We start from the raw sequence: 27,896 nt of genomic DNA on the forward strand, positions 1-27,896 counted from the left end.
TATCACCTCACACCAGTCAGAATGGCCATCATCAAAAAGTCTACAAACAGTAAAGGCTGGAGAGGGTGTAGAGAAAAGGAAACACTCGTGCACTGTTGGTGGGAATGTAAATTGATACAGACACTATGGAAGATGGTATGGAGATTCCTTAAAACACTAGGAATAAGACCATCTTATGACCCAGCAATCCCACTCCTAGGCGTATACCCTGAGGAAATCAAAATTGAAAAAGACACATGTCTCCCATTGGTCACTGCAGCACTATCTACAGCAGCTAGAACATGGAAGCAACCTAGTTGTCCATCGACAGATTAATTGATAAAGATGTGGTACCTATACACAATGGAATACTACTCAGTTGTAAAAAGGAATGCATTTTTGAGTCAGTTCTGATGAGATGGATGAATCTAGAACCTATTATACAGAGTAAAGTGAGTCAGAAAGAAAATGATATATGTATTCTAATGCATATATACAGAATCTAGAAAAATGGTACTGAAGAATTTATTTACAGGGCAGCAATGAAGAAACAAACAGAGAGAATAGATTTATGGACTCAAGGAGAGGGGAGGAGAGGGTGAGATGTATGGAAAGAGTAACATGAAAACTTACATTGCCATATGTAAAATAGATAGCCAATGGGAATTTGCTGTATGGCTCAGGAAACTCAAACAGGGGCTCTGTATCAACCTAGAGGGGTGGGATGGGCAGGGAGACGGGAGAGAAGTCCAAAAGGGAGGGGATACATGTACACCAATGGCTGATTCATGTTGAGGTTTGACAGAAAACAACAAAATTCTGCCAAGCAATAATCCTTTAATTAAAAAAAAAAAGAGTCTGGTATATAAAATATTCATTATTAAATATGCTTTTCTAAAATTCCAATCTTATCACCTGTATAAGGCTGCAATTGGAAACAAAAATAAAAAGAGGGATAAAAGAATTCCATAGCCATTTCTTTTTACTTGCTGTCCTTATTCTTACTTGTTCAATTACACATCTCTGAATGAACTAGTCCCATATCCACTCACCTTCTTCTGAACGTAAATGGTTTGTATGTGATCTAATCATATTTCCTGGTCCCTTGCCACTCTAGAGTCTTGCTGTGCATACCTATCTCTGATTTCCATACATTGTATCTCAGAGATAACCAAATGCATGGCCAACTTCCCTAATTAGATTCGTTGTGTCCTGGAGACCTCCCAGCAGTGCCTTCTCTTCCTTTCATTCTTTTATTTATTTATTTTGTCTCTCTCTCTCCCTGAAGTATTCTCTCCTTCTATTTCCCTGATCCCTAAGGAGCCTGCTTCAACATTTGTCTATATATCAAAATAATTGAAAGCTAAATTAATTCTCAGCTTCAATTTCTCAAGCCTCTTTTCAATTGCTATAACTTTTTCAACCCCCTTCAGAATCTGGACTTTGGCAACTAGGAAAAGCTTTGAAAAGAGAAAGCACACAGTAGATATTGATTGATCAGTTAATAGACTGTCTCCTTCAAGCCTGGGGTCTGTGATTTTATGATTGATGGACTTGATGTTTTTTTTTTTTTTCTCATGGGTTCTTGAAACCTGATTATTAAATTACACAGAGAGAGCCACCAACCGTGTTTATAAATCCTACACACTTAATATCTCTGTTCCTTTTGTAAAAGGGTTTTAATGAAAGAAACAAAAACAAAAAACCTAAACCCCTGGACTATGAGTTCTTTAGTGACAAGGAAATGTGCTTCATATTTCTATATGTACTAAATTCTCAGTATATTGGCTAAGGCATAGTATAATACCAATATAGAGCTCTTTTACTGTGATTTAGGGGGAAATGTGATTGGGAAGTATGTCAAGCAGCATCTTTAATGGTCCTCAATGATCTCTACTTCCTGATATCCATACTAAGTATAATCCTCTGCCTTTGAGGATGGGCTAGTCTAGTGACTTGCTTTTAAGTAACATAATATAGCAAAGATGGTGAGATGCTGCCTTAGTGATTGGTTATGAGAGATTAGAGAGAGTGTGTGAATGCTCAGTCATATCTGACTCTGTGCACCCCTATGGACTGTAGCCCACCAAGCTCCTCTGTCCATGGGATTTTTCAGGCAAGAATACTGAAGTGGTTTGCCATTTCCTTCTGCAGGGGATCTTCCCAACCAAGGGGCCTCTCTCCCAACCTCTATATTTCTAGCAGATTCTCTTTGACCTATGCTGACTTTGACAAAAAAGTTTTCTTCTTGAGGAGAGAAGAAATCAAGGGCAGCCTCTAAAAGCCAGCTAGGAACTGAGGCAATCAGGCCAACAGGCTTTGGAGACCTGAATTCTGCCAGTAACTATGTCAACTTGGAAATAGATCCTCCTCGGTTGTACCTTTGGACTTCCTTGGTGGCTCAGATGGTAAAGAATCTGCCCACAATAAGGGAGACCTGGGTTTGATCCCTGAGTTGGGAAGATCCCTTGGAGAAGGGCATGGCAACCCACACTAGTATTCTTGCCTGTAGAACCCCCATGGACAGAGGAGCCTCGTGGGCTACAGTCCATGGAGTTGCAAAGAGTCAGACACAATTGAGCGTCTAAGCACAGTTCTACCTTCTGATGAGATTCCAGCCCCGACTGGCACTTTAAGTATGGCCTTCTAGAGACCCTGATAAAGGACCAGTGCAATTAAGCCACACCCAGATTCTGATTCACAGAAACTATAAGTTAATAAATCTGTATTAAGTCATTGTTCATTATAGTTCATCATGTAGCAATAGACAATTTACATAGGAAGATCTTATCTATGGAGTTAAGAGTACCAACTCTGTGCTAGACATTGGAAGAGAGGGACCTGAAGCAAAGAACCTCATTTGGTCTTAGCAACCTTTTTGTAAGGTATGTCATTAGCTGGCACATAGAGATGACTTTTGGGTTTCCCCGGTGGCTCAGTGGTAAAGAATCTGCCTGCAATGCAGCAGACCTGGGTTCGATCTCTGGGTGGAGAAGGGCATAGCAACCCACTTCAGCATTCTTGCCTGGAGAATCCCATGGACAGAGGAGCTTGGCGGGCTGCAATCCATAGGGTTGCAAAGAGTCAGACATGACTGAAGCAACTAAGCACGCACACACACAGCAATGACTTTAAACTGCTAGGTTAGGGGTCAATAAAAAGTTCAGATGATTTATTCCAACCTACCAAATATCACACCGAGCCAAGGTTCCAAAACCCAGACTCGATCTTGTGAAGAATGAGAATGGGAAGAAAAAAAAAAAAGGAAAGGGCCAGATATGAATCTTGGTTTCATGGGTCAGGAATGAGACAGGGGACTGAGCTTTAGCTAGAGTGTATGTGGGTGGCCCCAAAGTACCAGAAAATATGCCACAAGGTAAGGGAGAACTGAGTCATGACCGAGATACATAAAACCCTAGGGAGGGTAGAAAATTAGTTTAAATTTTCTTGAATTGGATAGGAATCACTTGACCAATGAAATTACAGAAAGAATATTTCAAAAAAGAGCCATGAAGATGATGCCCATTTAAAAACAGAGAAACAAAAACATTTAATGTGAAAAATGATTTTTGTAGTCATCTGAAATACGTACCAAATTTTTCCAAGAAAGCCATGTTTTACATTGCTACCAGATTCTAAGCCTAGCTAGAAATATCTATGACCATAATGCAGCTGAAACACTACACATTTGTAACAAAAGCACAGGATGCCAGACTCTGGAAATAACGTGTTCAACAACAACAGCCAAATGAACCCCAATAAAGTAGAAAAATAAATTACTTAGCTGAAGTATTTCCGCAAGAAAACAGTTTTAATGGAAAATTTTTGAGGACTCTGAGCTTTTGTAAGAGCTTTAAAAATTGATACTACTAGCTCTATATTGTTGCTTCTGATTTCTTTACAAAACATCATGCTTTTTCTTGATATAAAATTATTGTCATCACAAGTGTTGTTCATAATAGGCATGAATAGGGACACAGAGAGAGTGAGGTGATTTGTTTAGAAAAAACCAGATAAGTTGGAAAGGTGAGTATAACCAACAAAGGAATTAAGAAATTACTGGATACAAAAAAAAAAAGTATGTAAAATGTTTACTGGTAAGAGAATCAGCTCAGTTAGATATATAAGTAAATGCATCCCAGGAGCAAATAGAAATGCTGACATGACAAATTACTTCTTATGTATGCTTAGTCAATTCCCGGGTCTTAGATTTCTCATCTTAAAACAAATGATAATGTTCTTTCTATATCAAATGGCCTAACACAGATGGCAATTCCTTGCATCACGCCTGCCATGTAGTAGATGCTGAAAGATGTTTGTTGAATCTGAAACTGAATGTGTTACCTTCCTACGGGGAAAGAATGAAAGTCATAAAGAAGAAAATTTAGAATATCACATCCCCAGGATAGATGAGTTTGGCAAAAGAAGGAGAGCCAGGAAGGGAGGAAGAAAAGGTCAAACAGAGGCAAAGCCTAGAAAAAAGTTTAAACGCTGGCTAGATGCCTACCAAACCCCTTTTCTCTTCCTGTAAGAGGGTTCTCTGACCCCTTTGCACACAAGAGAAGTGTGAAAAGTTCTTGCTGATGGATAAAGAGAAGAAGTAACTTGTTTATAGTTAAGTAACAGAAGTTATACATAAATAAATGCGCTTTCCCCTTTCCCTCCCTCCTGCCTGCTAGCTGGATTATGCCAGGGCAGCCCTGAACTATATACTGAAGAAAAGCCATCACATAGTAGGACCTGAATCCCTGAGCAATTGAATAACACAGAGGTTCACCCCCGCATTGCTTATGTTGAACTGGAAATGAATGAGCAGACCTAGAGACTGTCATACAAAGTGAAGTAACTCAGAAAGAGAAAAACAAATATCATACTAATTCATATATTTGGAATCTAGAAAAATGGTAGAGATGATCTTATTTGCAAAGAAGACATAGAGAACAAACACATGGACACCAAGATCAGAGGAGAAGGGGTGGAGTGAACTGGGAGATTGAACAATCTCATATGTACATTAAATGAAGTGAAGTTAGTCGTGTCAGACTCTTTACGACCCCATGGACTGTCGCCTACCAGGCTTCTCTGTCCACGGGATTTTCCAGGCAAGGGTACCAGAGTGGGGTGCCATTTCCTTCTCCTAGGTATAAAATAGATAATGAAAACCTGCTGTATAGCCCAAGGAACTCTACTGGCTGGTCTGTGGTGGCCTAAATGGGAGGAAGAGCCAAAACAGGTGATACATGTATACAAATGGCTGATTCCCTTTGCTGAAGAGCAGAGACTGGTACAGCAGTGTAGAGCACCTGTAATCCAGAAAAAAAAAAAAAAAAAAGTGGTATACCTAAGCAATGAAGTATTGTTCAGCTGTGAAAAGGAATGGAGTAGTGATTCAAGCTAGAAGATGAATGAATCCTGAAACTATTATGCCAAGTAAAACCAGAAAACAAATCCACATATAATGATTCCACTGATGTGAAATGTCCAAAGAAAGCAAATACATAGAGATGGAAATATTGATAGATTGCCTGCATGCCAGCCGAGTTGCTCAGTCATGTCCGAATGACAGCAACCCTCTGGAATGTAGCCCCCAGTCTCCTCCATCCATGGGATTCTCCAGGCAAGAATACTTGAGTGGGTTGCCATTCCCTTCTCCAGGGGATCTTTGGGATCTTCTCCACCCAGGGGTCAAAACTCTATCTCTTAATGTCTCCTGCATTGGAGGCAGGTTCTTTACCATCAGTGGCTGCCTCTAGGGGAGTGGTAGGTGGTAGATGAGGAAAGAGTGCTAATGGGAAAAGGCTTCCTTCTGTGTTAGTGAAAATTTTCTGTAATTAGATAATGGTGAGAGTTGTACAATTTCATGAATATCAGAAAAACCAGAGGGAGAGGGAGAGGGGGGGGGATGATTTGGGAGAATGGGAATTCTAACATGTATACGGTCATATAAGAATTGAATCGCCAGTCCATGTCTGACGTAGGGTGCAGCATGCTTGGGGCTGGTGCATGGGGATGACCCAGAGAGATGTTGTGGGGAGGGAGGTGGGAGGGGGGTTCATGTTTGGGAACGCATGTAAGAATTAAAGATTTTAAAATTAAAAAAAAAAAAAGCCTCTTGATGAAAGTGAAAGTGGAGAGTGGAAAAGTTGGCTTAAAGCTCAACATTCAAAAAACGAAGATCATGGCATCTGGTCCCATCACTTCATGGGAAATAGATGGGGAAACAGTGGAAACAGGGTCAGACTTTATTTCTGGGGGCTCCAAAATCACTGCAGATGGTGACTGCAGTCATGAAATTAAAAGACACTTACTCCTTGGAAGAAAAGTTATGACCAACCTAGATAGCATATTGAAAAGCAGAGACATTACTTTGCCAACAAAAGTCCATCTAGTCAGGGCTATGGTTTTCCCAGTAGTCATGTATGGATGTGAGAGTTGGACTGTGAAGAAAGCTGAGCGCCGAAGAATTGATGCTTTTGGACTGTGGTGTTGGAGAAGACTCTTGAGGGTCCCTTGGACTGCAAGGAGATCCAACCAGTCCATTCTGAAAATCAGCCCTGAAATTTCTTTGGAGGCAATGATGCTAAAGCTGAAACTCCAGTATTTTGGCCACCTCATGCAAAGAGTTGACTCATTGGAAAAGACCCTGATGCTGGGAGGGATTGGGGGCAAGAGGAGAAGGGGACGACAGAGGATGAGATGGCTGGATGGGATCACTGACTCGATGGACGTGAGGTCTGAGTGAACCCCGGGAGTTGGTGATGGGCAGGCATGATGCGATTCATGGGGTTGCAAAGAGTCGGACACGACTGAGTGACTGAACTGAACTGAAAGATGTAACTTAATGTATGTATCTATCATATACCCCTACACACAGGTAACGCTCATTACTCATAAATTTTGTGTTTGGTCCCTAAAAAAAAAAAAAACAAAACACTGAATTGTACACTTTAAAGGGTCAGTATTATAGTATATGAATTATATTTCAATAAAAAAGAGAAAATATGCACTAAAAAACCCTTTAACATGTCATTCCAATGAGAATACTGAATTGGGACTGTAGCTAGTATTATTTACAAATAGAGCCTAAATGGAAGCAAAAGAGGACATTATGTAGCTGACTATGTATGTTTACATAGATAAACATAAAGTGAAAGTTGAGATTTAGAGAACAGACAAATGACTTGGTCATTCTTTGCATCAAAGAAATATTCCCTTTAGATTCCTATCAGTGGCCAGATTCTCCTGACCATTCATAGTGATTGTGTTTATGGCATAATTTTGTGTGTATAGCCATTGGCTATGAAAGAGGTATCAGTATGCTGCTTGAACTGTAATCGACTCCCAGAGGAGGGAAGAGACCTGCCTACTGCAGAGGCATTCATTTTGGAGCCAGCACTGTGCAAGAGTGCAAATATCTGAGATATTTGCTTAGCAGCTCAGAATTTAAACTTGCAACATTGGCTTAGCCACATCGTTTAAGGTAATGAAAGTTGCTTTTGTTGGAGATATATTTGGAATACCCATTGTGTACATTTTCCCAATTAATTGGACTTTAATTACTTTGCAGAAAATCTATAAAAGAGTCATCAAAGTTTTCGAGATGAGAACAAGCTGGTACATATTCCATTTATTTTCCATAGAACTATCTCACCATGAAGCTTGGGGAAAAAAAAAAAAAAAACAATGGCCAATTTAATTTTCTTCTGTTGAGGTTTATAAAAGACCCAATAGAAGCTACTATCTCTAATTTTTATAGAGATAACTCTATTTAGAAATATAAATGCTGAGAAAGAGAACAGGCTCAGATATGCTGTTTCTAATCAGGGTGACCCTTTAAATTAGTTTCTTACATCGTGTGTGTGTGTTGTACACATATATATGTACAGATACTTGTATGACTGCCTCAGTATTCAACCCAAGCAAGGTTAAAAAAAAATCCAACAAGAATGTGGTAACATAAAACCAATTTCCTGATTTTTCTCATTTCCATATCAATTGTTTTTCTGGGGTACTTTCTTCCCATGGGAGGTGGGAGAAAAAGTGATTGTATGTGTGAAAATTGTTTAGTAAAATGCGAGTAATTTCAATACTGAATATATGCTTAGTGGGGTAGAGGTTGAATAAGACATAGTGGCTTAGCTTGAAGGAAATTTGTTTTACAGTCTGCAAGTAAGAAGCATTTATGTACAAATGATGCACAAGGGAAGAAGGAGGGGTTAAGAAGCAAGGGCGGGGGCAACGCTGAATGTGAGATGGGGCTGTATCCTGCCATTTCCTCTTTTACAATATTAGTGTTGAAATGGGAGGAGCCACGTTAAAATCTCAACCCAAACATGTCCAGTGTGGTCAATGAAAAAAAAAATTATTTTTGGCATTGGGAGCAGGACAAGACCAGATGGAAAGCTAGACTCTAAATAAAAGTGAAACCTGAAATTAAAAACACGTCAAAATCCATCAGCTCAGTGTGGGCTGAAAAATATTCTTACCTAAAGGGAGTTGATTACCCTTCAGGACGTCTCAAATCTCTTTCCGGCCCTGCACTTTGATGCTATAAGATGCTGAGCTGGAAGGCAATTGGCTGAATATTTTGCCTTTGATTTTGAAATTTCTAATCTTCCACCTTGGTCCTGTATAGTGTTGCTACACTGTTTATTTTCTGACCAGGCCACTTAGACCTTCTTCCTATTACTGATGGGTACTTCTCTGTAGCCTGAATCAATTTAATGTTTCTGACAATGAATTCCCAAGAAATTGCAATGGCTTCAGTCCTGATCTCTGTCCCAGGGCACACTTGGAAATTAAATGTTAATTCTCACCAGTTATTTGCTGACTTCATCCTCATTTTATTAAATAATCATTTTTAAAAAATCCTTTCAAATTGAAATATCCATGCCCCAAGGAGATCAAACCTGTCAATTCTAAAGGAAATCAACCCTGAATATTCATTGGAGGGACTGTCATTGAATTTGAAGCTCCAATACTTTGGCTACCTGATGCAAAGAGCTGACTCACTGGAAAAGACTCTGATGCTGCAAAAGTTTGAAGGCAGGAGGAGAAAGGGGTGACAGAGGATCAGATGGTTGGATAGCATCACTGACTCAATGGACATGAATTTGAGCAAATTGGGACATAGTGAAGGACAGGGAAGCTTAGCGTGCTGCTGTTCATGGGGTCACAAAGAGTTCCAGTACAGTTCAGTCACTCAGTCGTGTCCAACTCTTTGAGACCCCATGGACTGCAGCATGCCAGGCTTCCCTGTCCATCACCAATTCCTGGAGCTTGAAAAGAGTTGGATGTGAGTCCTTCCTGGAATCACTAAGAGTTGGATGCAACTTAATGACTGAACAACACTGCATGCTCTATTATTTGAAAGGTTTGGCATGTTGGAGAGTCTGGGTCAAACTGAGCCAACCCCATGCTCTCTTCATGCTTCCTCCATGAATTTTCTATTGGTGTTCAGTGTATTCTAATTTGCTATAAGATACTGTTCCGTCCCTACTGGAGTGAGGGAGTGAAAGTCGCTCAGTGGTGTCCAACTCTTTGAGACTCCATGGATAGTAGCCCACCAGACTCCTCTGTCCACGGGATTTCCCAGCAAGAACACTGGAATGGGTTGCCATTTCCTCCTCCAGGGGGTCTGCCTGACTCAGTATAGAACCCTGGTCTCCTGCCTCCTTAGGGTTGTTAGATCCATCCTAAGGAATCAGATGGATTCCTTACCATCTGAGCCAACAGAGATGTGCCTGCTAGGATCCTGCTTTAACTGCAAACAACTATAGCAGAAATTGCTACTATTTAAAGGAAGACTATGGTTTTTCCTGTGGTCACATATGGATGTGAAATTTGGACTGTGAAGAAGGCTGAGCGCCAAAGAATTGATGCTTTTGAAGTGTGGTGTTGGAGAAGACTCCCTTGGACTGCAAGGAGATCCAACCAGTCCATTCTGAAGGAGATCAGCCCTGGGATTTCTTTGGAAGGAATGATGCTAAAGCTGAAGCTCCAATACTTTGGCCACCTCATGCGGAGAGTTGACTCTTTGGAAAAGACTTTGATGCTGGGAGGGATTGTGGGCAGGAGAAGAAGGGGATGACCCAGGATGAGATGGCTGGATGGCATCACTGACTCGATGGATGTGAGTCTGAGTGAACTCCGGGAGTTGGTGATGGACAGGGAGGCCTGGCGTGCTGCGATTCATGGGGTCGCAAAGAGTCAGACACAACTGAGTGACTGAACTGAACTGAACTGAGAGGTGGCTTGAACCTTTCAACAACATTGAAAGTGCTGCAACCCAGTATACTAAAGAAATGCTTCCCTGATGGTTCAGATGATAAAAAATCTGCAGGCAATGCCAGAGACTTGGGTTTGATCCCTGGGCCAGGAAGATCCCCTGGAGAAGGGAATGGGTACCCACTCCAGTATTCTTGCCTGAAGAATTCCATGGACAGAGAAGCTTGGTGGGCTACAGTCCAGGGGTTGCAAAGAGTTGGACATGGCTGAGTGACTAACACTTTCACTTTAGCTGATTTTCCTTTTGTGTTGGAGGAATTTTGCACAAGTTTTCTGAGGGTTTATTTTGATTGAAGAACTAGGTAAGCAAAATCCCAAGGCACATGCATTGTCTTGTGATGATAATTGTATACTTTATCTGGTTCTGTGGCTAACAAGGGCTTGCCCCACATTCTAGGAGTATTTCTATTCTAAAGCAGTTGCATGAAGTTTCCTGTAGAATTTGGAGGGGAAGATATTATATTTAGTTAAAAAAATCACTCAATGAGATATGAAGCTACTTGTTCAAATTCAGCAAAATAAAGTTCTCCTTAATTCCCAGCTCATGTATACTAGAACAGCATAGAGTAGCACAAGGTCTTGATATTTAGACATAGAGATATGATTTAAATTCTGGTAACCACCCCTTACTAGCTGTATGAACTTCCATATAAAAATAGCATCTGAGCCTCACAGCCCTAGATAGAAAAATAAAGTGTACCTTACAGAGGTTATTGTCAGTCTTTAAAAATGCCTTTAATCTGCTCCAAATGTGAGACACAGTAGCAAATAGCAAATAGCAAATAATCTTATCAATATTTCTCTCATTATTATTTCCAGTGGGCTGCTTGGTTTAAGGCTGGCACTTGTGCGATGAGTCATAATATAGTCATAGTACAGAAATTATATTTAGAAAAGCTTAAGTTTTATTCCTTTTACTGGAAATTTACTAGACCACTCAATGTGGTAGATTCTCGTTCAGCAAAAGCACAATATACAGATCTGATATTTTCATAAAGGAAGGCTACATGTAATAACTAATGAAAAAGAGAGAATTTGCATTCTCCCTCCAATATTCCCTGTCTAATTCTGTTGTGTGATCTTAGTAAAGCAAGCGCATTTTTCCATCTCTTTGGGGAGGAAGAGCAGAGGGCTTTGTCTGCAATATCAAGGCTATCTCTGTGTAAATTATTTCCAATATGCGAACAAGAGTGACTGCAGTATTGTCCCTCAAGTACTTGGCATTCCTTGGAAGAAAACATGATGTAATTGGACTTTAATAACTTGGATGAAAATGTATCCTAGGGCCATAAAATGTTTCTCTACAACATTAGATCTAGGCGAGTTATTATGATTACCTCTTAAGAAGTGTTCAGATTAATGGATATGTGATTATAAAGTCCATTACAAAGGCAGAATCAGGAAGAGGTGCAGAAAAGCACCCTGATATTTCAGTGTGTCTCAGTCCTGAACATTTTGCACAGAGAAATTATTTTATCACTGGCATTGCCAGACTCAGTGGGGAATAGCTGAACAAGGAGACCAGCCCTGAATATCATTTCCACCTTCCCATTTCCCTTGTATCACATATTAGGAGTCTGCTTAAAGGAGCTTCCCTCTACTGCAGTGTACAGGTGAGGACTGTGATATGAGTCAAACCACTTGAGTCTATCAGCTCAGCCCCTACCTATTTATGTGATGTGTGTGTGTGTGTGTGTGTGTGTGCGTGTGTGTGCGCTCAGTCATGTCCAACTCTTTGTGACCCCGAGGACTGCAGCCCTCCAGGCTCCTCTCTTAATGGGAATCTCCAGGCAAGAATACTGGAGTGGGTAGCCATCCCAATTTCCAGGGGATCTTCTCAACCCAGGGATCAAACCCGGGTTTCCCACATTGCAGGAAGATTATTTTACCATCTGAGCCACCTATATTCCCATATAAAATAAAAATTAAAACAAAACAAAACACAGAGGGACTTCAGGTAATACATACAAAGAATCAGAATCTCTGATCTATTTGTACCGAAATGGGTCCCATGGATCTGGGTTTTTAATAAGTGCATCAGATGATTCTTATGTTCAGACAAATTTCAGATGATTGTTCTAGTTACTGTAATAGAAGCAAGAATTAAGTGCAGGATTAGCAACCAACTCAGCCTGAAGGAGTTAGGAATGGTTTCTTGCAGGAACATTTGATTTGTGCCTTGAATAATGAATGGGGACTTACTAGGCTGAGCAAAGGTGGGCAAAGGGTCCCAGAAAACTGTATCTTAACAAAATCCATATCTTCAAGATGTTGCCTCATCTATGAAATGAAAACACTAAAAAGCATGCCTTCTCATCTGATGCCTTCTGTTTCAGTGATAACTTTGGGCAATTTCAATGTTATTTGCTTCTCAATTCACCTCAAAAAGTTCAGTGTAGTAACTTGTCAGATTTTCTTTGTAAGAACTTCTCTCTACTGGAAAAAGTGAAAATATTTTGTAAGCTCTATTATAATATAACTACCTTGCATGCTTGCTAAGTCACTTCAGTCAAGTCTGTTTCTTTGTGACCCCATGGACTGTAGCCCACCAGGCTCCTCTGCCCATGGGATTTTCCAGGCAAGAATACTGGAGTGGGTTGCCATTCCCTTCTCCAGGGGATCTTCCCAACCCAGGGTTTGAACTTGCATCTCTTAGGTCTCCTGCATTGACAGGTGGGTTCTTTACAACTAGCGCCAACTGTCAAGCAGGTAGAGGTCATCCTTCTTGTTCACTTTTGGACCCATATTATCTTTCAAATTACCTTGTCTGTTTGCACTCAAATGTGCTTATTATATAACTGAATTGAATTAATTGTATTCAAGTGTTCACTTTCAGGTAGACCTGTTAAAGGTTAGTTTCATATGTAAAATAATATTTTAATTATAATAATTATAATATCAAAAATGTAAATATTTGGAATATGCCTAGCCACTTCATATTTTTAGATCACCCACTCATTCAACAAATATCTATTGAATATTTTCTAGCTGTAAATCACTATTCTTGGCACTGGGGATGGAGCAATCAACAAAACACAAAAATTCATGCCCTCATAGGCTTATGTTCTGATGGAAGAATGGAGAGATCATTCCATCTCTAAACTAAATTCAGTTATAATTATCTATAATTCATAGATGAGTGAAGGGGATTTCATATCTTGATTAGGGTACTCATTTTGTCACACTTGTAAGAAAAACCAGAAGCTACACAATGCACAGGCTATTTTCTACCCATGAATTAAAAAAAAAAAAAAAAAAGAAAGAAAGAAAAGCTCTCCTTCTAAGGCTTCATCCAGTATGAAACAGTGTCTCTCTTCTTGTATCAAAGGGGGCCATGAGTCATTTCCCTAACATTAGGACCAAATGTCCTTTACAGGGTACAGAAACAACTCAAATATCTGGAGATCACTTTCCCGGAGCATCCACTAACTGAAACATAGGCAGAAATGAAGAATCCAGAATCAAGTCAGTCTGAGTAGCAAAAAGAGAAGGGCTGAGTTCTTGCACGATCTGACTTGTTAATACTTTTTGTATTGTTCTTTGATCCTCCCTTAAAGGAGCTGTATAACAGCAACAAAAATAACAACAATAATTGCAACAAAAACAGGAATAGTGAGGAGAGCTACCCCTTTGGGAGCATATACTCATATACTCCTTATTTCATTTTCTCCCAAACTCTATAAAGCAAAGTATGATTATGGCTGTATCTGTATATGCTGTGCTAAGTCACTTCAGTCATGTCCAACTCATAAGGGACCCTATGTACCATAGCCTCCCAGGCTCCTCTACCCATGGGATTCTCCAGGCAAGAATACTGGAGTGGATTGCTACTTCCTCCTCCAGGGGATCTTCCCTGCTCAGGGACTGAACCTGCATCTCCTGCGGTTCCTGCACTGGTAGGTGGATTCTTTACCACTGAGCCACCCTGGAAGCTCAACTATGAATATCAATGTCCAGATAGTTAACTGGTTTTAAGAACCTAATATCCAGATACTGTTTTTATTTCCACCGAAGAGTCTCAGAGAAATATTTCTTATCAAAAATTAGCAATAAAGTTAGTTGTTCTTCCTTCCCTTTCATCATATTTAAAATTCTGTGCATGGATATACAGTACATCACTAACAAAATCACTGATGTTTAGCATTTAAGAATAATCAAAGACACTTTTGCCATCAAGGTCGACACCTGAGGAACGAGCAGAGAAAGCAATGGTGTTGCCAGTAAGTTCAGCAGAAATTTCCACTGGTAGCTTCCAGATATGCAGCAAGCTGCTTTGAGCTTCTTCATTTTTTCCTTAGGTTAAATAAATTTATCTGTGTAATGGGCTTTCCAGGTGGTGCTAATGGTAAAGAACCTGCTTGCCAGTGCCGGAGACACAAGAGTTATGGGTTCAGTCCCTGGGTTGAGAACATTCCCTGGAGAAGGGTATGGCAACCCATTCCAGTATTCTTCCCTGGAGACTCTCATGGACAGAGGAGCCTGGCTGTTTTGAACATATTCATTTTTCCTTATTTTAAATCAGTGTATCTATGTAATGGCATTGTTAACTATGTGGGGTAAATTCACCAATGTGCTGTGGCCTCACAAACAGAATTTATTCTTTTTCTCCTTGGGAAAATCTCCCAGTTCCTCCACTGGTATGTATTTCTCTATTGTCAGTTTACTTGACCTCTTTCATTCTGCTTGTCCGCAGCCACAGCCTCTCACTCATGTACGAACACCTCCCACAGTTAGAAGCGTTGCTCCCGCATGATGCGTTACTATAGAGATGAGGAATGGCAGAGGATGGCATCTCAGGGTCGCCTTTTTTATATAACCAGCACTCCTTCCCAGAAGAGTGACACTGATTTGCTCTCCACTGAAGGCAAATATTTGCTGTTGTTAAAAAAGGGGTTTTCCATTTCCAGGCAAACATATTTGCCTACTTCTTTGGTTCCCACTAAAACACCTTGGACTTTCTGTGAGCCAGAAAAAATTCAACCTCCCCTTACCATTCTATATGTCAGCTTTGTGTATTAAAGGAAGTAACTTTCTAAACATTTCCTGATATTGCTGATATTTTGCATCATTTTCTTCTCAGTATATTTTTTAGATAATATCTACAGTGCCTTGATATAACCATAATTACAAAGTGAGGGATTAGTCAGTGAGAAAATTGGAGAAAGGAGATGTATTAATAGGCTAGAGAGACATTTCTTATAGAAAATACACATTTGCACCAAACAAGGATCCATGGCTCACCTCTTAGACTAAGACTACAGAAAAGTCTTGAGAGAAGGTAAAAATTTAGATCTTTATTTCAAATCACATCATTTTTAACATGGGAAAATAAGTGGATTTTATTATTTGCTACGTTTCTTGCCTCTCAGGATTTTCACTAAAGCTCCACTCTTTTTCAATACCTTCTAATTTCCGTACTTCCTTCAGCACGGTTTATTACGTTATTTTGACTTTATTTGTTACTGTTGCTGCTGCTGCTGTTTTGTCACTCTGTTTTGCTTTTGCCAGAGTTGAACTTGTGAATGGATCCATATTTAATTTGACAAATGGAGCTGGCAAGCCCTGGGGCACTTATATAATTAGTCAAAGATGTCTCACGGCTTGCCGTGCCTGCCCTGCACGCATCTGCACATGGCATAGGAAGAATAGTCCAAACGCACTTTTCTCCTAAGACACAGGATTATTTTTCAGATCAATTTGGGCTTCTTTAGAATCAAGTTACTTTTCTCAGTAGGCAAAGAAAAGGCAGTTCCCAATTAAACATCATCCTTCAGAGTTGTGTGCACTTAACAGCTACTTGTCTAACATTTGAGAACAAGATACCTTTTTTAAAAAGAACTTGTTTATTGTGTATTGAGATATAGCTGATTAACAATATTGTGAAAGTTTCAGGTAAACAGTAAAGAGACTCAGACATGCATATATGTGTATCCATTCTCCCCCAAACTCCCCTCCAATCCAGGCTGCCACGTAACATTGAGCAGAGTTCCATGTGCTATATAGTAGGCCGTTATTGGTTATCGACCATTGGTTATCGACCAGAGATAGCGATTAAGATCCTGCAGTTGTAGACTTCTGTAGACTTCATGCCTCTGAGCAAAATACTCTCTAGAGCATAGGAAGCAATGTGGTTCATTGGGAATTATACCCTGATTACTAAATTCTGTCCAACCGCCCTTTAGAAAAGTCACCATGTGTTTTAGTTAAACTCCCCAGCTGCAGAGCCTGAGATGAGGACTCACTTGCAAGTGATTTATGAAGGCAGTGCTCCCCAGGTAAACTGATAAAAGATTGGGAGAAATGGGAGAGGGAAGGGGAAGAAGTTAGTCACGGGTGATTTCAGGCAAAGTCTAATCTCAGCCTGATTCCGTGAGGGCTCTGGAGTGTTTGCAGTTTGTATCTCAGTTTATCAAAACTCAAAGCAGTGGAGCTAGGCTTTCTTAATCCTGTAACAGTCAGCCTTTAGTTATAAGCTCTCCTGAAGGGATAGAAGCTCCCAGGCATACAGGGTAAGGTGGTTACAGTAGGCAAAAGACATTTATCTAGAAGCACATGCCACTTGTGGCTACCCTGATAGCTCAGGGGGTAAAGAAACCGGCTGCCAGTGCAGCAACCTCAGGAGACATGGACACGCTCTCTGGGTCGGGAAGATCCCCTGGAGGAGGAAATGGCAACTCACTCCAGTATTCTTGCCTGGAGAATCCCATGGCCAGAGGAGCCTGATAGGCTATAATCTATAATCTCAAAGAGTTGGACACGATTGAGCGTGCACACACACACAGAAACACACACACACACAAGCCACTTATAGCAAAGTGCAAAGAAGGTGGAGATAAATTCAGAGATCCAAGAACTTGGAAGAGAATTGACAGTGTTTGCTAAACCATGTGTTCTCCTCCCAATGTTTGCACATATGTTTAATGCTGTTCATTCAGAGTAAAAATGTACTCTGAATCGAGTCCAGTGCTATCCAATAGAAATATGTGACTAAATAACTTAAGATTTTCTAATATTCACATTAAAGAAAGCAAAAAAAAATAAAATTAATTTCAATCATATATTTCACTAAATGCAGTATTTCCACACATGTAATAATAAAAAAATGTCAATGAGCTATTTTGCATTCTTTTTTGTACTTGGTCTTCAAAATCCATTGCGTATTTTGTGCTTATGGTACATCTCGCTTTGGACTAGACTCATTTAAGGTGTTTAATAGCCACGTATGGCTAAGGGCTACACAACACAGATGTAGCTGGTTTCTTGAGCTGATCTTTGGGGCTATTACTGACTGATATAGTCAGAGAAAATAATATGTTAAACTTGAAATAAGTTGTTTTTGTGCCATACTACTCATAATATACTCTCTACTATAAGAATAGTAAAATTCTTCAATCACCTTCGCTTTCATGAAAATACTCCATTCCTTCTATAACGGGGCCCTGTGGCTACCTTTGTATAATGTGACTGTATGATTGCACATAATTGTTTAGATTCTGGTAATTTGACCCAGTTCAGTTCAGTTCAGTCACTCAGTTGTGTCCAAATCTTTGTGACCCCATTGACTGCAGCATGCCAGTCTTCCCTGCCCATCACCAGCTCCTGAAGCTTGCTCAAACTCATGTTCATTGAGTTGGTGATGCCATATAACCATCTCATCCTCTGTCATTCCCTTCTCCTCCTGACTTCAATCTTTCCCAGCATCAGGGTCTCTTCCAATGAGTCAGTTCTTCACATTAGGTGGCCAAAGTATTGGAGTTTCAGCTTCAGCATCAGTCCTTCCAGTGAACACCCAGGACTCGTCTCCTTTAGCATGGACTGGTTGGATCTCCTTGCAGTCCAAGGGACTCTCAAAAGTCTTCTCCAACACCACAATTCAAAAGTATACATTCTTTGGTGCTCAACTTTCTTTATAGACCAACTCTCATATTCATACATGACTACTGGAAAAACCATAGCTTTGATTAGATAGACTTTTGTCAGCAAAGTAATGTCTCTGCTTTTTAATATGCTGTCTAGGTTGGTCGTAGCTTTTCTTCCAAGGAGCAAGAGTCTTTTAATTTCATGGCTGAAATCACCATGTGCAGTGATTTTGGAGCCCAAAAAATAAAGTCTGTCACTATTTCCATTGTTTCCCCATCTATTTGCCATGAAGTGATGAGACTGTATGCTAAGATCTTAGTTTTCTGAATGTTGAGTTTTAAGCCAACTTTTCACTCTTCTCTTTCACTTTCATCATGAGGCTCTTTAGTTATTCTTTGCTTTCTGCTGTAAGGGTGGTGTCATCTTTGTATCTGATGACATACACAGATGGTCCAATCCCATTCACCTTTTTCAGGATTACCTATGTACCCACTGATTTTCCAGGTCCTGATTCCAGTATCTCTGAGGGTTGGCTTCCATTCAGTCCTCAGTTTGGTTGAAATATGACTCTGAAGTAGGTCTACTCTGACCATTCTCTTAAAATTATAACCTTGTTCCATTGGAATCATTATCCCAATCACTACTATCTTTACCCTACTCTATTTTTTTTAAACCAATATACCACATAATGCATACATTAATGTTGTTTACTTTTCCCTACTGTTGCACTACAAAAAAATCAGTTCCATAGGTCAGGGATTTTTTTTTTTTTCTGCTGTACCTCCAATATTTAAACTAATATGCATTTGAACCCGGCATTATATGTATTAGGAACTTCTTATATATTTGTTGGATAATGAGCATATGCTGCCAAAATAAATTACCTGAGGTCCCAAATAAAAAAATTGAGAGCCCTGCTATGTTGCAGGAGAAATATTATTTTTTACACTTCTTTACGTTGCTGAGATCAGTATGGTGACTGTGAAAGTGTTGAATCATGTCAGCTAGAATGGAGATGTCTAGAAGGAAACAGAGAGAATGATAGCTTGGCCACAAGTCCTTTCAGGACACCTCTACCTGCTTTTGCCACTGAATTCTGCAAATCCAGGTTGACCTTCGTTTCAAAGTGAATTCCATGGGTAGAACAGCAATGCAGTAGAAGTTTCTTTCTCTGTTACATCTCTATTTCTTTCTCAATGTCTGCTGGTGACATTTTAGAAAAAAAAAAAAAAAAAAAAGCAAATAAAAATAGAGATGATGTCAGCAAACATGGGAGAGTAGACAGTTCCAATAGCCTGTTTTCCCAAAAGAAACACAGAAAAATTGAGCAAAGTTGTCAGAATCAAGTCAGTCAGAACTCTGGAAAATAATAAAGGTTTATAGCACCAACTGATTGCTGAACCAACAAAAAGGCCAGTTAAAAAGAAAAGCTATGTTTCATTTTTTCTTTTTTTTTTTTTTTTGCCCCTCCTGTTTACCATTGGAAGTGGTCTTGAAGACAGTTCAAGGTTTAGATTCTTTTTGTGGGATCCTAGTCACTGATTTTGGAGGGAGCAGAATAGATCTTATTTGCAAAAGAATTGTGTTTGTCTGTTCCAATCTGCCTGGAGGCTGCCTCAAAGCCTGACACAAGTCACTTGCCTTTGTTTTACCCAGCTCAGATGTCAAGTAGGGTTGAAGCAGCAAGCTTTCCTCAAAAGCAGTAAGCTTTCCTCAAAAGCAGTGTAAAGCAATTCAACAAACCACAGTCACCTGGGGCAAAAAATAATGGTTGAAGCAACAATGGAGCATCCAAAGTCTGGGAAAAGCAATCTTGGAAGAGAAATTCTTTGGGAAATTAGATCCCTCAAAATCACCTGTATATACTGGAAAATTGGGAGAGTCCTGGAAATACCCAGGACAGGAAGTACATTTAAAAAGACCTGAGAATTTCCTAAGCTGTCACCTCTGCCTAATCTCAAGATTCATAGCAAGTAGAAAGTGAAAACTAACAAAGAGTTGTAAATGGCCTAAGGGCTGGAGAAGTGCCCCAGCAGATTGCCAACCTGCAAAGACCAAGTATCTATGGTGGCTCAGACAGTAAAGCATCTCTCTGTAATGAAAGAGACCCAGGTTCCTGGGGCGGGAAGATCCCCTGGATTAGAAAATGGCAACCCACTCCAGTATTCTTGCCTGAAGAATCCTATGGACAGAAGAGCCTGGCTGACTACGGTCCATGGGGTCGCAGAGTCGGACTGGACTGAGCAACTAAACACACAAACACGATGATATTGTTTGAATTCACTATGTTCTAGCGTTCTTTGTTTGGAGAAGGAATTGGCAACCCATTCCAGCATTCTTGCTTTGAGAATCCCATGGACAGAGGATCCCAGTGAGCTACAGTCCATGGGGTCACAAGAGTCAGAAATAACTTAGTGACTAAACCACCACCACCAGGGTTCTCTGGGCCTTGGGTACATGTGTGTGCTCAGCCGCTTCAGTCATGTCCAACTCTTTGCGACCCTATGGACTGTAGCCCGCCAAGCTCCTCTGTCCATAGGATTCTTCAGACAAGAATACTGGAGTAGATTGCCATTTCCTAATCCAGGGAATCTTCCCGACCTGGGGATTGAACAGTCAAATAGGCATCTTCTGTGTCTCCTGAATTGTAGGTGGATTCTTCACCACTGAGCCACCAGAGAATCCCTTGTTATGCAATAATAAATATCTAAAACTGACATTGGTGACTTTAAATGGGGTGCCACCATAAGAAATATGTAATACACATGCCAGAGGCTAGAAAGGCAACGGAAAAATTTCTAAGTGGAAGTTGGAAGGAGAGTCATGCTAATCAATAGCAAAACATTTGGCAACACTCTCACCTATGTAACTTGGAATACAGAAAATATATTCAATGAATTTGTGCATCTAGCTGAGGAAATGTCTATATCAAAAGCTAAAAATGCCAGCTGACTTTTGGTAGTTATATTAAAGGTGGGTAAACTAAGGAATAAACTGTTCAGTTTTGGAGCAGAATCTAAATTTTTAAGAATTAAATCTGAACTTGGAAAGCAACACTGTTTCTCATTTCCAGATCCTAGTTTGAACAAAGTAAGAAATGGCCACAGGGAACTTCCTCGTGGTCCAGCGGTTAAGAGTCTGCCTGCCAATACATGAGATACCAATTCAATCCCTTGTCCGGGACGATCTCACAACTGCTGAACCCACGTGCCCTGGAGCATGTGCTCCACAACAAGAGAAGCCATGGAATGAGAAGCTCGTGTACCCCAATGAAGAGTAGCCCCGCTTTTGGCAACTAGAGAAATCCTGCGAGCAGCAACAAAGACCCAGTGCAATCAAAAATAAATGAATGAATGAATGAATTGAAAAAAAAAAAAAAAAAGAAATGGCTTCAGGACAAGAATCAAATCCAGGCCTTCTGCAGCAAAATGTTTCCTTAGGGTCAAGAGTAAATTGAGAATGCAAGTGTAAAGTCCTTTGTTAAAACTTTGGAAGGATTTAATGCAGTGTCTTATAGATTCAACTAGATGAAAAAAAAATTGCTAAGAATGTTAAAGGTATTTTGTCACAGCAGCTCAAAGTAGGGTATGACTTGTCTTGAAGATATTTGGGGTGGGGGGATGAGGGACAAAGCAAACACTGACATGATTGTAGAAAACCTACAGAGTTTTTAAACATAATTAAAGGGAGCTTGCACTAAAAAAAACAGACACAGTTCAAAATGGCAAGAGATTTTTGGACATCTGAACTTATGGAGACAGGGAGTAGTAAGATGAGAATGTCTTTAGCTACAAATGGGTTACTTAATTTTTGAAAGGAAAAATGAAGGATGATGCAGAGGTCAGGACTAGTAGCTCAGAGAGCAGAGCCAAGACACACAACACACACACACAGACACACACATTCTAAGGAGTAGAACTGAATCTGGGTGTGTGTGCTCAGTTGTGTCTGACTCTTTGCAAACCCACAACCCCACAACCCCACGGATTGTAGCCCGCCAGGCTTGTCTGCCCATGACATTCTCCAGGCAAGAATACTAGAGTGGATTGCCATATTCTTCTGCAGGAGATTGTCCCAACCAGGGAACAAACACCTGTCTCTTGTGCCTCCTGTATTAGCAAGTGGGTTCTTTACCACTGGGTCACCTGGGAAGCCCAGAACTGAATCCACCGGGCCCTTATACAAGCATATTTTCTGTTCCTGGGGTAGAAGAATTGGAGATGCATGCCAAGGTAGATTTTCAGAAATTCCATGAACAAGTGGTTGATAGGCAACTTCTTTTACTCTTGTTATCCTGCTTCTGTATCTAATTCTGTGTCATATCTTTGGATGGATGGGATGAGTTTTCAGGTCTTCAGATTGAGCGGATTTGTGCATATTGAACTGACCCTGAGGAAGTCACAAATGAAAACCCCCTACACCTGGGTCTGATTTAGAAGACAATACTCTGGACTTTCAGTCCAACCATGATGTTAAAATGGGTCTGACTCTGGGCTCCAATAGGGTAGAAGGACAATATATTTTGGGTGTGGAAAGAATGCGACTCATTATCAGTGTTTGGAAACTACTGCTTTTGCGCTCTTGGGAGCCTTGAGTCTCCATGCAAGACCAGTCACACCACTGCCAAGAACACGTGGAGAGACAAAGTGGAGGCTCCCATGGAATGGGAGGAGCTTGAGACCACACAGGCCAGGAGGCCCATGTGCCAGCATTCCAGCTGAGCCCAGAGCCCAACTGACCTGCCCGCTGAATGGAATCCCAGGAGTGAGCACTGGCAAGGTCAGCTGAGCCCAGCCCACGGAATAGACTCACGGGCAAGTAAAAGAGTGCTTGTTTTAAGCCACGATGTTTCACTGTCGTATCTTTTTGCCTTTTCATATTGACATGACACATTATTTTGGGGGGCTCCCAAATCACTGCACATAGTGACTGCAGCCATGAAATTAAGAGACGCTTACTCCTTGGAAGAAAAGTTATGACCAACCTAAACAGCATATTTAAAAGCAGAGACATTACTTTGTCAACAAAGGTATCTAGTCAAAGCTATGGTTTTCCCAGTAGTCATGTATGGGTGTGAGAGCTGGATTATAAAGAAAGTTGAGTGCTGAAGAATTGATGGTTTGGAACTGTGGTGTTGGAGAAGACTTTTGAGAGCCCCTTGAACTGCAGGGAGCTCAAACCAGTCAATCCTAAAGGAAATCAGTCCTGAATATTCGTTGGAAGGACTGATGTTGAAGCTGAAACTCCAATACTTTGGCCACCTGATGTGAAGAGCTGACTCATTGGAAAAGACCCTGATGCTGGGAAAGACTGAAGGCAGGAGGAGACGGGGATGACAGAGGATGAGATGGTGGTATGGGATCATCAAATTGATTGACATGAGTTTGAGCAAATTTCGGGAGTTGGTGATGGACAGGGGAGCCTGGCGTGCTGCAGTCCATGGGGTGGCAGACTATCGGACACGACCGAATGACTGAAATGAACTGAACTGAAGTTTCAGTGTGTTTGTTAGGAAGCAGTAGGTAACCTTGCAGAGTCCCTTGGACTGTAAGGAGATCAACCAGTCAATCCTAAAGGAAATCAACTCTGAATATTCACTGCAAGGAGCATTGCTGAAGCTCTAATACTTCGGTCACCTGATGGGAAGAGCTGACTCATTGGAAAGACCCTGAAGCTGGGAAAGACTGAAGACAAAAGGAGAAGGGGATGAAAGAGGATGAGATGATTAGATAGCATCACCGACTCAATGGACATGAATCTGAGCAAACATTGGAAGATAGTTCAGGCCAGAAGAATCTGGCATGCTGTAGTCCATAAAGTCTCAAAGAGTCAGACATGAGTTAGTGACTGAACAACAAAAACAATACAAAGGTAACCAGAACAGAAACCATCCTTGTCTACTTTAGATGCTCTGATGATTTGAGTAGCTGATGAAAAATGCCCACAGGATAAAGCAGAGGAGGACAGCAGCTGGTAGGCAAGAAGCATCTTTGAGATTTCCTTGTGAGTTCTCAGAGGGTGATGGGCTGAAGGCCTGAATGCTCAGACTAGATGGGGTCAGAGAAAAACTAGAAGTATCTTGTTACTAAGTCACCTTATCACTATAGTAAGTTCCTTACACATGAACAAGTTATAGTCCAAGAGGGCTTCAAAAGGACAATTTGTTCTTAACTCCAGCAGTTAGCCTAGGTACCCACCTATCAGTCAGCTATCTAATATTGTACTGTAATAGGCTTATAATAATTTTCACACAAACAATACATAGCAAACAAACACAATTATACACTTTATTTTGGGGGGCTCCAAAATCACTGCAGATGGTGACTGCAGCCATGAAATAAAAGACGCTTACTCCTTGCAAGGAAAGTTATGACCAACCTAGATAGCATATTAAAAAGCAGAGATATTACCTTGCCAACAAAGGTCCATCTAGTGAAGGCTAGGGTTTTTCCAGTAATCATGTATGGATGTGAGAGTTGGACTGTGAAGAAAGCTGAGCACCGAAGAATTGATGCTTTTGAACTGTGGTGTTGGAGAAGACTCTTGAGAGTCCCTTGGACTGCAAGGAGATCCAACCAGTCCATTCTGAGGGAGATCAACCCTGGGATTTCTTTGGAAGGAATGATGCTAAAGCTGAAACTCCAGTACTTTGGTCACCTGATGCGAAGAGTTGACTCATTGGAAAAGACCCTGATGCTGGGAGGGATTGGGGCAGGAGCAGAAGGGGACGACAGAGGATGAGATGGTTGGATGGCATCACGGACTCAATGGACATGAGTTTGGGTGAACTCCGGGAGTTGGTGATGGACAGGGAGGCCTGGCGTGCTGCAGTTCATGGGGTTGCAAAGAGTCAGACATGACTGAGCGACTGAACTGAATGTTAACTGTACAATACCTTGAAAAGTACAGTAGTACCAGCTATATCACCACTGCTTTTACACCTGCTCCCTGACATCCTGGCCTTGAAATAAAGATACTGTACTACTGTCCTCTACACAGTGCTGTATAGTGAAGCAAACAAAAGTTCAACCATTTGTAGAGGATGCACTCATGTGGCAATTTATGCCAGACACATGAACTAACTTTACTTGGTCGGACATTCAAACACAGATTGTTCAAAAGTTCACAACTTGAAGGTTCGTATGTAGGGGACTTACTATAATTTGGTTTAGTCTTGAACAAAGAGACTCTTCATCTGAGAAAGCTATATAAATGTGAGTTATCGTAAAATAAAAACAACACAAAAGTCTGACAGGTCAGGGGTCTGATAGGTTTCGGCCGGCAGAGAGCACTATGGAGCTTGATCTAGGATGACAGGCATGGAGCTATCAGAAATTTACCAGAACAAGCAAGGCCCCAAAGTGCTTCCCATCAAACATCTCAGCACATGCATACGGATATGGTGCTGAAAGAACTTGAGCTCTGAGCTAACATAAGCACAACCTACACATCTTGCAATATCCAGGCTTTAGGAACTCACTTTGCCCTAGCTATCTTGGTAAGGCCAATCCACAAGCATCATTCAAATTACAGACTAGCAGAATGTAAACAATGAGTGAATGTAAATGAATGTGGCCTCCCAGGAGATAAAACCTGAGCTCATTATTTTGTTTTTCAATCCAGAGAGGAAAGAACTTTGAAATGACAGCTTCTGACAAGAATAAAAGAATAGCAATAATCATGGTAGCTCTGTCCGAGTCAATTTTCTCCATGTGGCAAAACATGATGGGAACTCACAAAGTGAAAGGATACCAGGCTACCTGAAGCATAGCTACCACCAGGGAACTCATCATGAATCTATCATCATGGAATCTTTTACCAACAGTATTTATTCAGCACGTTCATCCCATGAAGTGATGGTGGAGCATAACTGTACCCCTTGTGCAGGCTTCATAAAATGTATTACTAAGGGATGGGTAATATAGGAGGTGATGTAAAAAATGTTCCATTTTAAGCATTTTCAAATTGGCCAATTTCCTTGATCTTTAAAAATATTTGCAAAGCACTGTGGTGACGGAAACATTTTTCTATCTTTAAAATGCATAGAGCGGATTGATCTTGAAAGATGGCTATGCTATTAGAATATTTGATGGATGTCGTTTCTGCAGGCTACCAGTACTTGGATAATGTAGCAAATGGTGCCAGGAATGTTTGCTGGATTTGCTCAGCTATTTCAATTGCTTTTCTGGGCTCCTTGCTATAGGAGGTTCTAATCCATAGAACACCCTGCTGAGCTGAAATTTCTCATGAGGTCTCTATTCCTTTAAATATCCATCCAAAGGTCACGTTTCTTGATTAGGCTCACTGCTCTATTAATACTAAAACCTGCTGCCTGACTCCTTCCATTTACCGATCTCCCTTATTCTACTCTATTTAAAAAGAAGTCAGTAACTTATTTCTGTTAACTGCAGATGAAATGCAACTTTTTTAAGAACAAAAGTCTTGGTCTTTTTTTTTTTTTTTTTTTTTTTGGCCTCCTCTGATATATTCAAGTGTCTAGCATAGTTTCTGCAGCTCAATAAGCATGCACGGAATAAATAAATAAATGAATGCAACTCCAGTAAGGCATTTTATTCCCCTGAACTATAAATGTCATCTTCTGAATGAGAGTAATTGTTCTAGTTTCCAGGACCTATAAGCTGTATAATCAAACCTGGTTCCATGCAAGTCTGCTTCATATGGGGTGAGACCGAAGGAGGTCTGCTTTTTTTTTTTTTTTTAATCATCCCAGTGACAAGCAATATCAGGAGATATCAGTGTTTGGTTTTCAATGCAGAAGTTGTCTCCATCAATGTCCAAACTGTTAGTTTCCACAGCATGGACCTGTATAATAGGGTTGAACTAGCGTGAGGCATTCAAACATTTGTTAGACAGACATGTATTAAGAGCCTACTGTGTATCAGCTGAACTTGGCCGGTAGATGCAGAAATGAATCAATTGCAGCATGTGACCACAGGAGCTCACCATCTGCTATAAGATGAAGACATGAACATTTCTATAGCAATGGTAGGATGCAGACTGCTCTGCAAAGACGGGAAGCGCAGGTGTTGAAGAAGCACGGAGAAGAGAGTCCCTCACTCTGCCTGCCATGGAAGAGGTGGTCAAAGAACTGGATCTTGGCGGAAGAACAGAAGTTGTCCAGGTGGACTGGATGATGAAGGAGGGAAGGTCAGAGGAAGGAATTAGGGCAGGGAAAACCAATGGGGAAAGGAACGGTGTGGTCCAGGCACCTGGGGAGTTCAGAGTGGGTCAGTGTTTTGTGGAATACTGGATACCTTGATTAAACTCAGTTCTTGGGAATGACCTCCCTGAATCTTTGGTCAAAGACATGACACAGCTTCTTAGATGCCAAAAAACAACTCATTCTACTATGGAGGCAGCATCTTTATTTTATATTTATTTTTTAAATTAAAATATAATTTATTTACAATGTTGTGTTAGTTTCTGGAATACAACTAAGTGATTCAGTTATATATATATACACATATACACGTATACCTATGCATATATATATACACATATACATATGCATATATATATATAACTGAATCACTTAGTTGCATATATATATATGCTTCCCCGGTGGCTCAGAGGTAAAGAATCTGTCTGCAATGCAGGCAATGCAGGAGACCCAGGTTTGATCCCTGGGTTGGGAAGATCCCCTGGAGGAGGGCCTGGTAACCCACTCCAGTACTCCTGCCTAGATAATCCCATGGATAGAGGAGCCTGGCAGACTACAGTCCATAGGGTAACACAGAGTCAGACGCGAC

This window comes from Capra hircus, chromosome 21, assembly GCF_001704415.2.
Source record: "Capra hircus breed San Clemente chromosome 21, ASM170441v1, whole genome shotgun sequence".
In the NCBI taxonomy this organism is placed as follows: Eukaryota; Metazoa; Chordata; class Mammalia; order Artiodactyla; family Bovidae; genus Capra; species Capra hircus.